General features: G+C 43.7%; 1 pseudogene; it reads left to right on the top strand.

Annotated features, from left to right (window-relative positions):
• Positions 1-8225: 8225 nt before the first annotated feature.
• On the top strand, positions 8226-9836 carry LOC118361022 (Golgi apparatus membrane protein TVP23 homolog B-like; annotated as a pseudogene).
• Positions 9837-12138: the final 2302 nt, after the last annotated feature.

Raw genomic sequence — 12138 nt, forward strand, 5'->3', positions numbered from 1 at the left:
GCCATTAAACCCCTACAACTCATCCAGAACGCCGCAGCCCGTCTGGTGTTCAACCTTCCCAAGTTCTCTCACGTCACCCCGCTCCTCCGCTCTCTCCACTGGCTTCCAGTTGAAGCTCGCATCCGCTACAAGACCATGGTGCTTGCCTACGGAGCTGTGAGGGGAACGGCACCTCAGTACCTCCAGGCTCTGATCAGGCCCTACACCCAAACAAGGGCACTGCGTTCATCCACCTCTGGCCTGCTCGCCTCCCTACCACTGAGGAAGTACAGTTCCCGCTCAGCCCAGTCAAAACTGTTCGCTGCTCTGGCTCCCCAATGGTGGAACAAACTCCCTCACGACGCCAGGACAGCGGAGTCAATCACCACCTTCCGGAGACACCTGAAACCCCACCTCTTTAAGGAATACCTAGGATAGGATAAAGTAATCCTTCTCACCCCCCTTAAAAGATTTAGATGCACTATTGTAAAGTAACTGTTCCACTGGATGTCATAAGGTGAATGCACCAATTTGTAAGTCGCTCTGGATAAGAGCGTCTGCTAAATGACTTAAATGTTAATGTTAAATGTTCAAAAAAACGGAACATAAAATTAAAGCGCGTAAACTAACACGACATAACATGAAACAATTACGCACAAAACATGATTGGACACAGAGGGTTAAATACAAGTAGATTGATTGGGGAAATGAAAACCAGGTGTGTATGGAAACAAGACAAGACAAATGGATATATGAAAAATGGAGCGGCGATGGCTAGAAAGCCGGTGATGTTGATCGCCGAACGCCGCCAGAACAAGGAGAGGAGCCAACTTCGGCGGAAGTCGTGACAGCCTTGATGACAGCTTTGCACACCCTTGGCATTCTCTCAACCAGCTTCATGAGGTAGTCACCTGGAATGTATTTAAATTAATAGGTGTGCCTTTTTATAAATTCATGTGTGGAATTGCTTTCCTTCTTAATACGTTTGAGCCAGTTAGTTGTGTTGTGACAAGGTAGAGGTGGTAAACAGAAGATAGCCCTATTTGGTAAAAGACCAAGTCCATATTTTGGCAAGAACAGCTGAAATAAGCAAAGAGAAACAACAGTCCATCAATACTTTAAGACATGAAGGTCAGTCAATATAGAACATTTCAAGAACTTTGAGTGTTTCTTCAAGTGCAATCGCAAAAACCATCAAGTACTATGATGAAACTGGCTCTCATGAGGACCGCCACAGGAAAGGAAGACCCAGAGTTACCTCTGCTGCAGAGGAGGAGTTCATTAAATTTACCAGCCTCAGAAATTGTAGCCCAAATAAACACTTCACAGAGTTAAAGTAACAGACACATCTCAACATCAACTGGTCAGAGGAGACTGCGTGAATCAGGCATTCATGGTCAAATTCCTGCAAAGAAACAACTACTTAAGGTCACCAATAAGAAGAAGAGAATTGCTTGGGCCAAAAAACACGAGCAATGGACTTTAAACTCGTGAAAATCTGTCTTTTGGTCTGAGGAGTACACATTTTTTATTTTTAGTTCCAATCGCTGTGTCTTTGTGAGATGCAGAGTAGGTGAACGGATGATCTCAGCATGTGTGGTTCCCACCATGAAGCATGGCGGAGGAGGTGTGATGGTTTGTGGGTAATTTGCTTGTGACACTGTCAGTAATTCATTTAGAATTCAAGGCACACTAACAACAAAGTGCTCAGCATATGTGGGAACTCCTTGAAGACTTGAAGACTGTTGTAAAAGCATTCCAGGTGAAGCTGGTTGAGAGAATGCCAAGAGCATGCAAAGTTGTCAAAGGCAAGGGGTGGCTATATTGAAGAATATAAAATATGAAATATATTTTTATTTGTTTAAAACTTATTTGGTTACTACATGATTCCATATGTGTTATTTAGTTTTGATGTCCTCACTATTATTATACAATGTAGAAAATACAAAATCATCACATTCCCAGTGGGTCAGAAGTGCATTCCATTAGTATTTGGTAGCATTGCCTTTAAATTGTTTAACTTGGGTCAAACGTTTCAGGATAGCCTTCCACGAACTTCCCACAATATGTTGGATGAATTCTGGCCCATTACTCCTGACAGAGCTGGTGTAACTGAGTCAGGTATGTAGACCCCCTTGCTCGCACACGTTTTTTCAGTTCTGCCCACAAATGTTCTATAGGATTGAGGTCAGGACTTTGTGATGGCCACTCCACGCTTTAACTTCCTGACTGATGTCTTGAGATATTGCTTCAATATATCTCCATAATTTCCTCTCTCATGATTCAATCTATTTTGTGAAGTGAACCAGTCCCTCCTGCAGCAAAGCACCCACACAACATGATGCTGCCACCCCTGTGCTTCACGATTGGGATGGCGTTCTTCGGCTTGCAAGCCTCCCCCTTTTTCCTCCAAACATAATGATGATCATTATGGCCAAACAGTTCTATTTTTGTTTCATCAGACCAGAGGACATTTCTCCAAAAACTATGATCTTTGTCCACATGTGCAGTTGCAAACTGTAGTCTGGCTTTTTTATGGCGGTTTAATTGGCGGTTTAAGTGGAATTGGTCCACTTCACAAAATCGATGGCATCATGAGGGAGGAAATTATGTGGATATATTGAAGCAACATCTCAAGACATCAGTCAGGAAGGTAAAGCTTAGTTGCAAATGGGTCTTCCAAATGGACAATGACCCCAATCATACTTCCAAGGTTGTGGCAAAATGGCTTAAGGACAACAAAATCAAAGCCCTGACCTCAATCAAATAGAAAATTTGTGGGCAGAACTGAAAAAGCGTGTGTGAGCAAGAAGGCCTTCAAACCTGACTCAGTTACACCAGCTCTGTCAGGAGGAATGGGCCATAATTCACCCAACTTATTGTGGGAAGCTTGTGGAAGGCTACCTGAAATGTTTGACCCAAGTTAAACAATTTAAAGGCAATGCTACCAAATACTAATTGAGTGTATGTACACTTCTGACCCACTGGGAATGTGATGAAAGAAAGAAATGCTGAAATAAGTCATTCTCTCTACTAACATTTCACATTCTTAAATTAAAGTGGTGATCCTAACTGTCCTAAGACAGGGAATTTTTACTGGGATTAAATGTCAGGAATTGTGAAAAACTGAGTTTAAATGTATTTGGCTAAGGTGTATGTAAACTTCCGACTTCAACTGTACACTTGTTCTGAAAGGCCCCAGAGTCTGCAACACCACTAAGCAAGGGACACCACCAAGCAAGCGGCACCCCGAAAACCAAGGAGCTCTTCAGACAGGTCAGGGACAGAGTTGGGGAGAAGTACAGATCAGGATTGGGGTATAAAAAATATCAGAAACTTTGAACAGCCCACCAAGCACCATTAAATCCATTATTAACAAATGGAAAGAATATGGCACCACAACAAAGCTGCCAAGAGAGGGCCGCCCACCAAAACTCACGGACCAGGCAAGAAGGGCATTAATCAGAGAGGCAACAAAGAGACCTAAGATAACCCTGAATGTGCTGCAAAGCTCCACATCGGAGATGTATCTGTCCATAGTACCACTTTAAGCCGTACACTCCACAGAGCTGGGCTTTACAGAAGAGTGGCCAGACAAAAGCCATCGCTTAAAGATAAAAACACGTTTGGTGTTCACCATAAGGCATGTGGGAGACTCCCAAAACATATGAAAGAAGGTACTATGGTCAGATGAGACTAAAATTGAGCTTTTTGACCATCAAGGAAAACTCTATGTCTAGCGCAAACACCTCTCATCACCCCAAGAACACCATCTTTTTCATTGGCAGGGACTAGGAAACTGGTCAGAATTGATGGAATGATGGATGGCGCAAAATACAGGGAAATTCTTGAGGGAAACCTGTTTCAGTCTTGCAGAGATTTGAGACTGGGACAGAGGTTCACCTTCCAGCAGGACAATGACCCTAAGCATACTGCTAAAGCAACACTCGAGTGGTTTAAGTGGAAATATTTAAATGTATTGGAATGGCCTAGTCAAAGCCCAGACCTCAATTCAATTGAGAATCTGTGGTATGACTTAAAGTTTGCTGTACACCAGCGGAACCCATCCAACTTGAAGGAGCTGGAGCAATTTTGACCTTGAAGAATGGGCAAAATCCCAGTGGCTAGAGGTGCCAAGCTTATAGAGACATACCCCAAAAGACAAAAGGCGGCCCTACAAAGTATTGACTTTGTGGGGGGAGTAGTTATGCATGCTCAAGTTTTATTCTTTTTGTCTTATTTATTGTTTGATTCACATTAAAAAATATTTTGCTTCTTCAAAGTGGTAGGTTGTGTAAATCAAATGATACAAAACCCCTAAAAATGCATTTGAATTCCAGGTTGAAATGCAAGAAAATAGGAAAAATGCCAAGGGGGTGAATAATTTCGCAAGCCACTGTAGCAGATGTTATTGCGGGTGTAGCGACATGCTTGTGTTTCTTGCTCCAACAGTGCAGTAATATCTAACAGGTTATATCATACAATTTCATAATAGACACAACTCTAAGTAAAGGAATGGAATTGAGAATATATAAATATATGGACGAGCAATGTCAGAGCGGCATAGACTAAGATACAGTAGAATAGAATATAATACAGTATATACATATGAGAAGAGTAGTGAAATATATGTAACATTATTAAAGTGTCCAGTGATTGCAGGGGTATGTACAGTGGGGCAAAAAAGTATTTAGTCAGCCACCAATTGTGCAAGTTCTCCCACTTAAAAAGATGAGAGAGGCCTGTCATTTTCATCATAGGTACACTTCAACTATGACAGACGAAATGAGGGAAAAAAATCCAGAAAATCACATTGTAGGATTTTTTATGAATTTATTTGCTAATTATGGTGGAAAATAAGTATTTGGTCAATAACAAAAGTTTATCTCAATACTTTGTTATATACCCTTTGTTGGCAATGACAGAGGTCAAATGTTTTCTGTAAGTCTTCACGAGGTTTTCACAAAATGTTGCTGGTATTTTGGCCCATTCCTCCATGCAGATATCTTCTAGAGCAGTGATGTTTTGGGGCTGTTGCTGGGCAACACGGACTTTCAACTCCCTCCAAAGATTTTCTATGGGGTTGAGATCTGGAGACTGGTTAGGCCACTCCAGGACCTTGAAATGCTTCTTACGAAGCCACTCCTTCGTTGCCCGGGCAGTGTGTTTGGGATCATTGTCATGCTGAAAGTCCCAGCCACGTTTCATCTTCAATGCCCTTGCTGATGGAAGGAGGTTTTCACTCAAAATCTCACGATACATGGCTCCATTCATTCTTTCCTTTACACGGATCAGTCGTCCTGGTCCCTTTGCAGAAAAACAGCCCCAAAGCATGATGTTTCCACCCGATGAGTTGAGTTTTTACCAAAAAGTTATATTTTGGTTTCATCTGACCATATGACATTCTCTCAATCTTCTTCTGGATCATCCAAATGCTCTCTAGCAAACTTCAGACGGGCCTGGACATGTACTGGCTTAAGCAGGGGGACACCTCTGGCACTGCAGGATTTGAGTCCCTGGCAGCGTAGTGTGTTACTGATGGTAGGCTTTGTTACTTTGGTCCCAGCTCTCTGCAGGTCATTCACTAGGTCCCCCCGTGTGGTTCTGGGATTTCTGCATACCGTTCCTGTGATCATTTTGACCCCACGGGGTGAGATCTTGCGTGGAGCCCCAGATCGAGAGAGATTATCAGTGGTCTTGTATGTCTTCCATTTCCTAATAATTGCTCCCACAGTTGATTCCTTCAAACCAAGCTGCTTACCTATTGCAGATTCAGTCTTCCCAGCCTGGTGCAGGTCTACAATTTTGTTTCTGGTGTCATTTGACAGCTCTTTAGTCTTGACCATAGTGGAGTTTGGAGTGTGACTGTTTGAGGTTGTGGACAGGTGTCTTTTATACTGATAACAAGATCAAACAGGTGCCATTAATACAGATAACGAGTGGAGGACAGAGGAGCCTCTTAAAGAAGTTACAGGTCTGTGAGAGACAGAAATCTTGCTTGTTTGTAGGTGACCAAATACTTATTTTCCACCATAATTTGCCAATAAATTCATTAAAAATCCTACAATGTGATTTTCTGGATTTTTTTTCTCATTTTGTCTGTCATAGTTGGAGTGTAGCTATGATGAAAATTACAGGCCTCTCTCATCTTTTTAAGTGGGAGAACTTGCACAATTGGTGGCTGACTAAATACTTTTTTGCCCCACTGTATATAGGGTAGACTATACAGTGCCTTGCGAAAGTATTCGGCCCCCTTGAACTTTGCGACCTTTTGCCACATTTCAGGCTTCAAACATAAAGATATAAAACTGTATTTTTTTGTGAAGAATCAACAACAAGTGGGACACAGTCATGAAGTGAAACATTTAACATTACATTTACATTTAAGTCATTTAGCAGACGCTCTTATCCAGAGCGACTTACACATTGGTGCATTACCTTATGACATCCAGTGGAACAGCCACTTTACAATAGTGCATCTAAATCTTTTAGAGGGGGGGCGGGAGTGAGAAGGATTACTTATCCTATCCTAGGTATTCCTTAAAGAGGTGGGGTTTCAGGTGTCTCCGGAAGGTGGTGATTGACTCCGCTGTCCTGGCGTCGTGAGGGAGTTTGTTCCACCATTGGGGGGCCAGAGCAGCGAACAGTTTTGACTGGGCTGAGCGGGAACTGTACTTCCTCAGTGGTAGGGAGGCGAGCAGGCCAGAGGTGGATGAACGCAGTGCCCTTGTTTGGGTGTAGGGCCTGATCAGAGCCTGGAGGTACTGAGGTGCCGTTCCCCTCACAGCTCCGTAGGCAAGCACCATGGTCTTGTAGCGGATGCGAGCTTCAACTGGAAGCCAGTGGAGAGAGCGGAGGAGCGGGGTGACGTGGGAGAACTTGGGAAGGTTGAACACCAGACGGGCTGCGGCGTTCTGGATGAGTTGTAGGGGTTTAATGGCACAGGCAGGAGCCCAGCCAACAGCGAGTTGCAGTAATCCAGACGGGAGATGACAAGTGCCTGGATTAGGACCTGCGCCGCTTCCTGTGTGAGGCAGGGTCGTACTCTGCGGATGTTGTAGAGCATGAACCTACAGGAACGGGCCACCGCCTTGATGTTAGTTGAGAACGACAGGGTGTTGTCCAGGATCACGCCAAGGTTCTTAGCGCTCTGGGAGGAGGACACAATGGAGTTGTCAACCGTGATGGCGAGATCATGGAACGGGCAGTCCTTCCCCGGGAGGAAGAGCAGCTCCGTCTTGCCGAGGTTCAGCTTGAGGTGGTGATCCGTCATCCACACTGATATGTCTGCCAGACATGCACAGATGCGATTCGCCACCTGGTCATCAGAAGGGGGAAACGACATTCATTGGATATTTTCAAACTTTCTTAACAAATCAAAAACTGAAAAATTGGGCGTGCAAAATTATTCAGCCCCTTTACTTTCAGTGCAGCAAACTCTCTCCAGAAGTTCAGTGAGGATCTCTGAATGATCCAATGTTTATCTAAATAACTAATGATGATAAATACAATCCACCTGTGTGTAATCAAGTCTCCGTATAAATGCACCTGCACTGTGATACTCTCAGAGGTCCGTTAAAAGCGCAGAGATTATCATGAAGAACAAGGAACACACCAGGCAGGTCCGAGATACTGTTGTGAAGAAGTTTAAAGCCGGATTTGGATACAAAAAGATTTCCCAAGCTTTAAACATCCCAAGGAGCACTGTGCAAGCGATAATATTGAAATGGAAGGAGTATCAGACCACTGCAAATCTACCCAGACCTGGCCGTCCCTCTAAACTTTCAGCTCATACAAGGAGAAGACTAATCAGAGATGCAGCCAAGAGGCCCATGATCACTCTGGATGAACTGCAGAGATCTACAGATGAGGTGGGATACTCTGTCCATAGGACAACAATCAGTCGTATATTGCACAAATCTGGCCTTTACGGAAGAGTGGCAAGAAGAAAGCCATTTCTTAAAGATATCCATAAAAAGTGTTGTTTAAAGTTTGCCACAAGCCACCTGGTAGACACACCAAACATGTGGAAAAAAGTGCTCTGGTCAGATGAAACCAAAATTGAACTTTTTGGCAACAATGCAAAACGTTATGTTTGGCGTAAAAGCAACACAGCTCATCACCCTGAACACACCATCCCCACTGTCAAACATGGTGGTGGCAGCATCATGGTTTGGGCCTGCTTTTCTTCAGCAGGGACAGGGAAGATGGTTAAAACATTACATGTTTTCTGAATGTTTCCATTAATGTTTTCTTCCCTATGTTTGTAGGATGACAACGATGATGATGACGTCTCCCTGTTTGATGCAGAGTAGGGTAGTCGAAGACGACTAAAATCAAGAAATTTGATTCAGCATTGCACTCAGTGGCTCAGCCAGAAAACAGTATAACTCAATGGCTTTCAGCCCTGAATACAAGCCACAGTCCCATTCATATCATATTTTACAGGCATCCAATGGTCTCCTCCTTCCACCTTTTCCTCAGGGTGCTCAGAGTGCTATCTTGATGTACCTACTCTGTGAGCTCCTCAGCAGTAGCTTCATTGTCTGTATTGTCACCGTCATCCTCTTCCTGTCAGCTGACTTCTGGACCGTTAAGGTAGGCCCTAAACAGTAATACTGTAGAACAAAACAGCAATAGAATAGTAATATAATACTAATACAATAGAATAGTAATATAACTCCAATAGAACCACAATAGAAGACCAATAAAATATCAATATAACATGTGTAAATATTGTCAACCCTCTGTCTCTTTTGTTTAACTAAGTAGCCTAATGATGTATTGACTCCTCTACCATATTTCAGAACATCACTGGGTCGTTGATGGTGGGCCTGAGGTGGTGGAACAAGGTGGATGGATGATAGAAAAAGCCACTGGGTTGTTTGAGTCCAGAAAGGTAGGTCACACACATCCCAATCTTTTCGGGGCAGATAGTAACTAACTGCCCTCCACTGAATTACCTTCTTCTGTAGTGGTAAAACCTAGTTCCATAGAACCTGTATCAACTCTGGATTGTGATGTCATAACAAAGCCTATTACTGTATATACATGTGGTCTCTCCCAATCTTGAGGTGTACTTTCTTTGGATACACTCAAAGCATTATAACCCTCAATCCTAGAATTTAACCAGCACGTTGTATTGCCAAATACTTACTTGGTCAACAAGCTAGTTGTCATCCACAGATGTGAGAATGTCCTCTCTTTCCTATCAGCCTTGGGGGAATTCGAAGCAGCTGGTGTCAGATCCAAGTCGAGGATCTTCTGGTTGGGCCTGGTCATGTGTCCAGTCATCTGGGTCTACTTTGTCTTCAGCACACTCTTCTCCTTCAAGATCAAATGGCTGGTTAGTCAAATCTAGTCCATTATATTTTAAAGTGAATATCACATGGGTGTCAACACAGCTGAGTTAAGTGTTAGTTCTTAGCTTTGCCAGTGCTCTCTCAATTTGTGGAGATTGCTTCATTGTCAGACATACTGTGTAAGGCATCACTGCTCACATTACTCATCAGCACCATCGTCTCTTTCAAAATGAAGTGGGCTAGTTATTTTTTAGCCTTGCCAGTGTTCTCTCACTATGAGGATGTTGCTCCGATGTCAGCCATAAATGACCAGTTCTTATAATCTCGCACCTCTCTCCTCCACCCAGGCCATGGTCATCATGGGCGTGGTGCTACAGGGGGCTAATGTTCGCTGTAAAGTGGGTGGTAGGACCAGTTTGAAGAACATGGCTACTAACTATTTTGGACGGGTAACTTTTTGAATGCATAGTCTGACAACTGTGACATGCTTAACACCCTGGCCATCCTACAATCTAAGCTTGATCTCACACAAATTATCAATGAACCCACCAGGTACAACCCAAAATCAGTTAACACGGGCACCCTCATAGATATCATCCTAACCAACTTGCCCTCCAAATACACCTCTGCTGTTTTCAACCAAGATCTCACCGATCACTGCCTCATTGCCTGCATCCGTAATGGGTCTGCGGCCAAACGACCACCCCTCATCACTGTCAAACGCTCCCTAAAACACTTCAGCGAGCAGGCCTTTCTAATCAACCTGGCCCGGGTATCCTGGAAGTATATTGACCTCATCCCGTCAGTAGAAGATGCCTGGTTATTCTCTAAAAGTGCCTTCCTCACCATCTTAAATAAACATGCTCCATTCAAAAAAATGGAGAACCAGGAACAGATATAGTCCTTGGTTCTCTCCAGACCTGACTGCCCTTGACCAGCACAAAAACATCCTGTGGCGTTCTGCATTAGCATCGAACAGCCCCAGTGATATGCAACTTTTCAGGGAAGTTAGTAACAAATATACACAGGTAGTTAGGAAAGCTAAGGCTAGCTTTTTCAAGCAGAAATTATAAAAATATCTGCCGAAATTGTTGCAACCCCTATTACTAGCCTGTTCAAACTCTCTTTCGTATTATCTGAGATTCCCATAGATTGGAAAGCTGCCATGGTCATCCCCCTCTTCAAGGGGGAGACACTCTAGACCCAAACTGCTACAGACCTATATCTATTCTACCCTGCCTTTCTAAGGTCTTCGAAAGCCAAGTTAACAAACAGATTACCGACCATTTCGAAACCTACCATACCTTCTCCGCTATGCAATCTGGTTTCAGAGCTGGTCATGGGTGCACCTGAGCCACGTTCAAGGTCCTAAATGATATCATAACCGACATTGATAAGAGACATAACTATGCACTCATATTCATCGACCTGGCTAAGGCTTTCGACTCTCGAATCACAACATTCTTATTGGCAGATTCAACAGCCTTGGTTTCTGAAATGACTGCCTTGCCCGGTTCACCAACTACTTCTCTGATGGAGTTTAGTATGTCAAATCGGAGGACCTGTTGTCCGGACCTCTGGCAGTCTCTATGGGGGTGCCACAGGGTTCAATTCTAGGGCTGACTCTCTTCTCTGTATATATCAATGATGTTGCTCTTGCTGCTGGTGATTCTTTGATTCACCTCTACGCAGACAACAACATTCTGTATACCTCTGGCCCTTCTTTGGACACTGTGTTAACTAACCTCCAGATGAGCTTCAATGCCATACAACGCGCCTTCTGTGGCCTCCAACTGCTCTTAAATGCAAGTAAAACTAAATGCATGTTCTTCTACTGATCACTGCCCGCACCTGACCGCCTGCCCGTCCAGCATCACTACTCTGGACAGTTCTGACTTAGAATATGTGGACAACTACAAATACCTAGGTGTCTGGTTAGACTGTAAACTCTCCTTCCAGACTCACATTAAACATCTCCAATCCAAAATTAAATCTAGAATCGTCTTCCTATTTCACAACAAAGCATCCTTCACTCATGCTGCCAAACATACCCTCGTAAAACTGACCATCCTACCGATCCTCGACTTCAGCGATGTCATTTACAAAACAGCCTCCAACACTCTACTCAACAAATAGTATATGGAGCATTGGTTTTGTCACCAAGGCCCCATATACTACCCACCACTGCGACCTGTACGCTCTCGTTGGCTGGCCCTCGCTTCATACTCGTCACCAAACACACTGGCTCCAGGTCATCTACAAGTCTCTGCTAGGTAAAGCCCCGCCTTATCTCAGCTCACTGGTCACCATAGCATCACCCACCCGTAGCACGCGCTCCAGCAGGTATATCTCACTGGTCACCCCCAAAGCCAATTCTTCCTTTGGCTACCTCCTCTCCTTACAGTTCTCTGCTGCCAATGACTGAAACAAACTGCAAAAATCCCTAAAGCTGGAGACTCTTATCTACCTCACTAGCTTTAAGCACCAGCTGTTAGAGCTGCTCACAGATCACTGCACCTGTACATAGCTCATCTTTAAATGAGCCCATCCAATCTACCTCATCCCCATACAGTATTTATTTATTTATCTTGCTCCTTTGCACCCCAGTATCTCTACTTGCACATTAATTTTCTGCACATCCTACCATTCCAATGTTTAATTGCTATATTGTAATGAATTTGCCACCATGGCCTATTTATTGCCTTACCTCTCTTCTCCTACCTCATTTGCACGTACTGTATATAGACCTTTTCTACTGTATTATTGATTGTATGTTTGTTTATTCCATGTGTCACTCTGTGTTGTTGTATGTGTCGAACTGCTTTCCTTTATCTTGGCCAGGTCGCAGTTGCAAATG

Source organism: Oncorhynchus keta, chromosome 2 (assembly GCF_023373465.1).
Source record: "Oncorhynchus keta strain PuntledgeMale-10-30-2019 chromosome 2, Oket_V2, whole genome shotgun sequence".
Classification (NCBI taxonomy): Eukaryota; Metazoa; Chordata; class Actinopteri; order Salmoniformes; family Salmonidae; genus Oncorhynchus; species Oncorhynchus keta.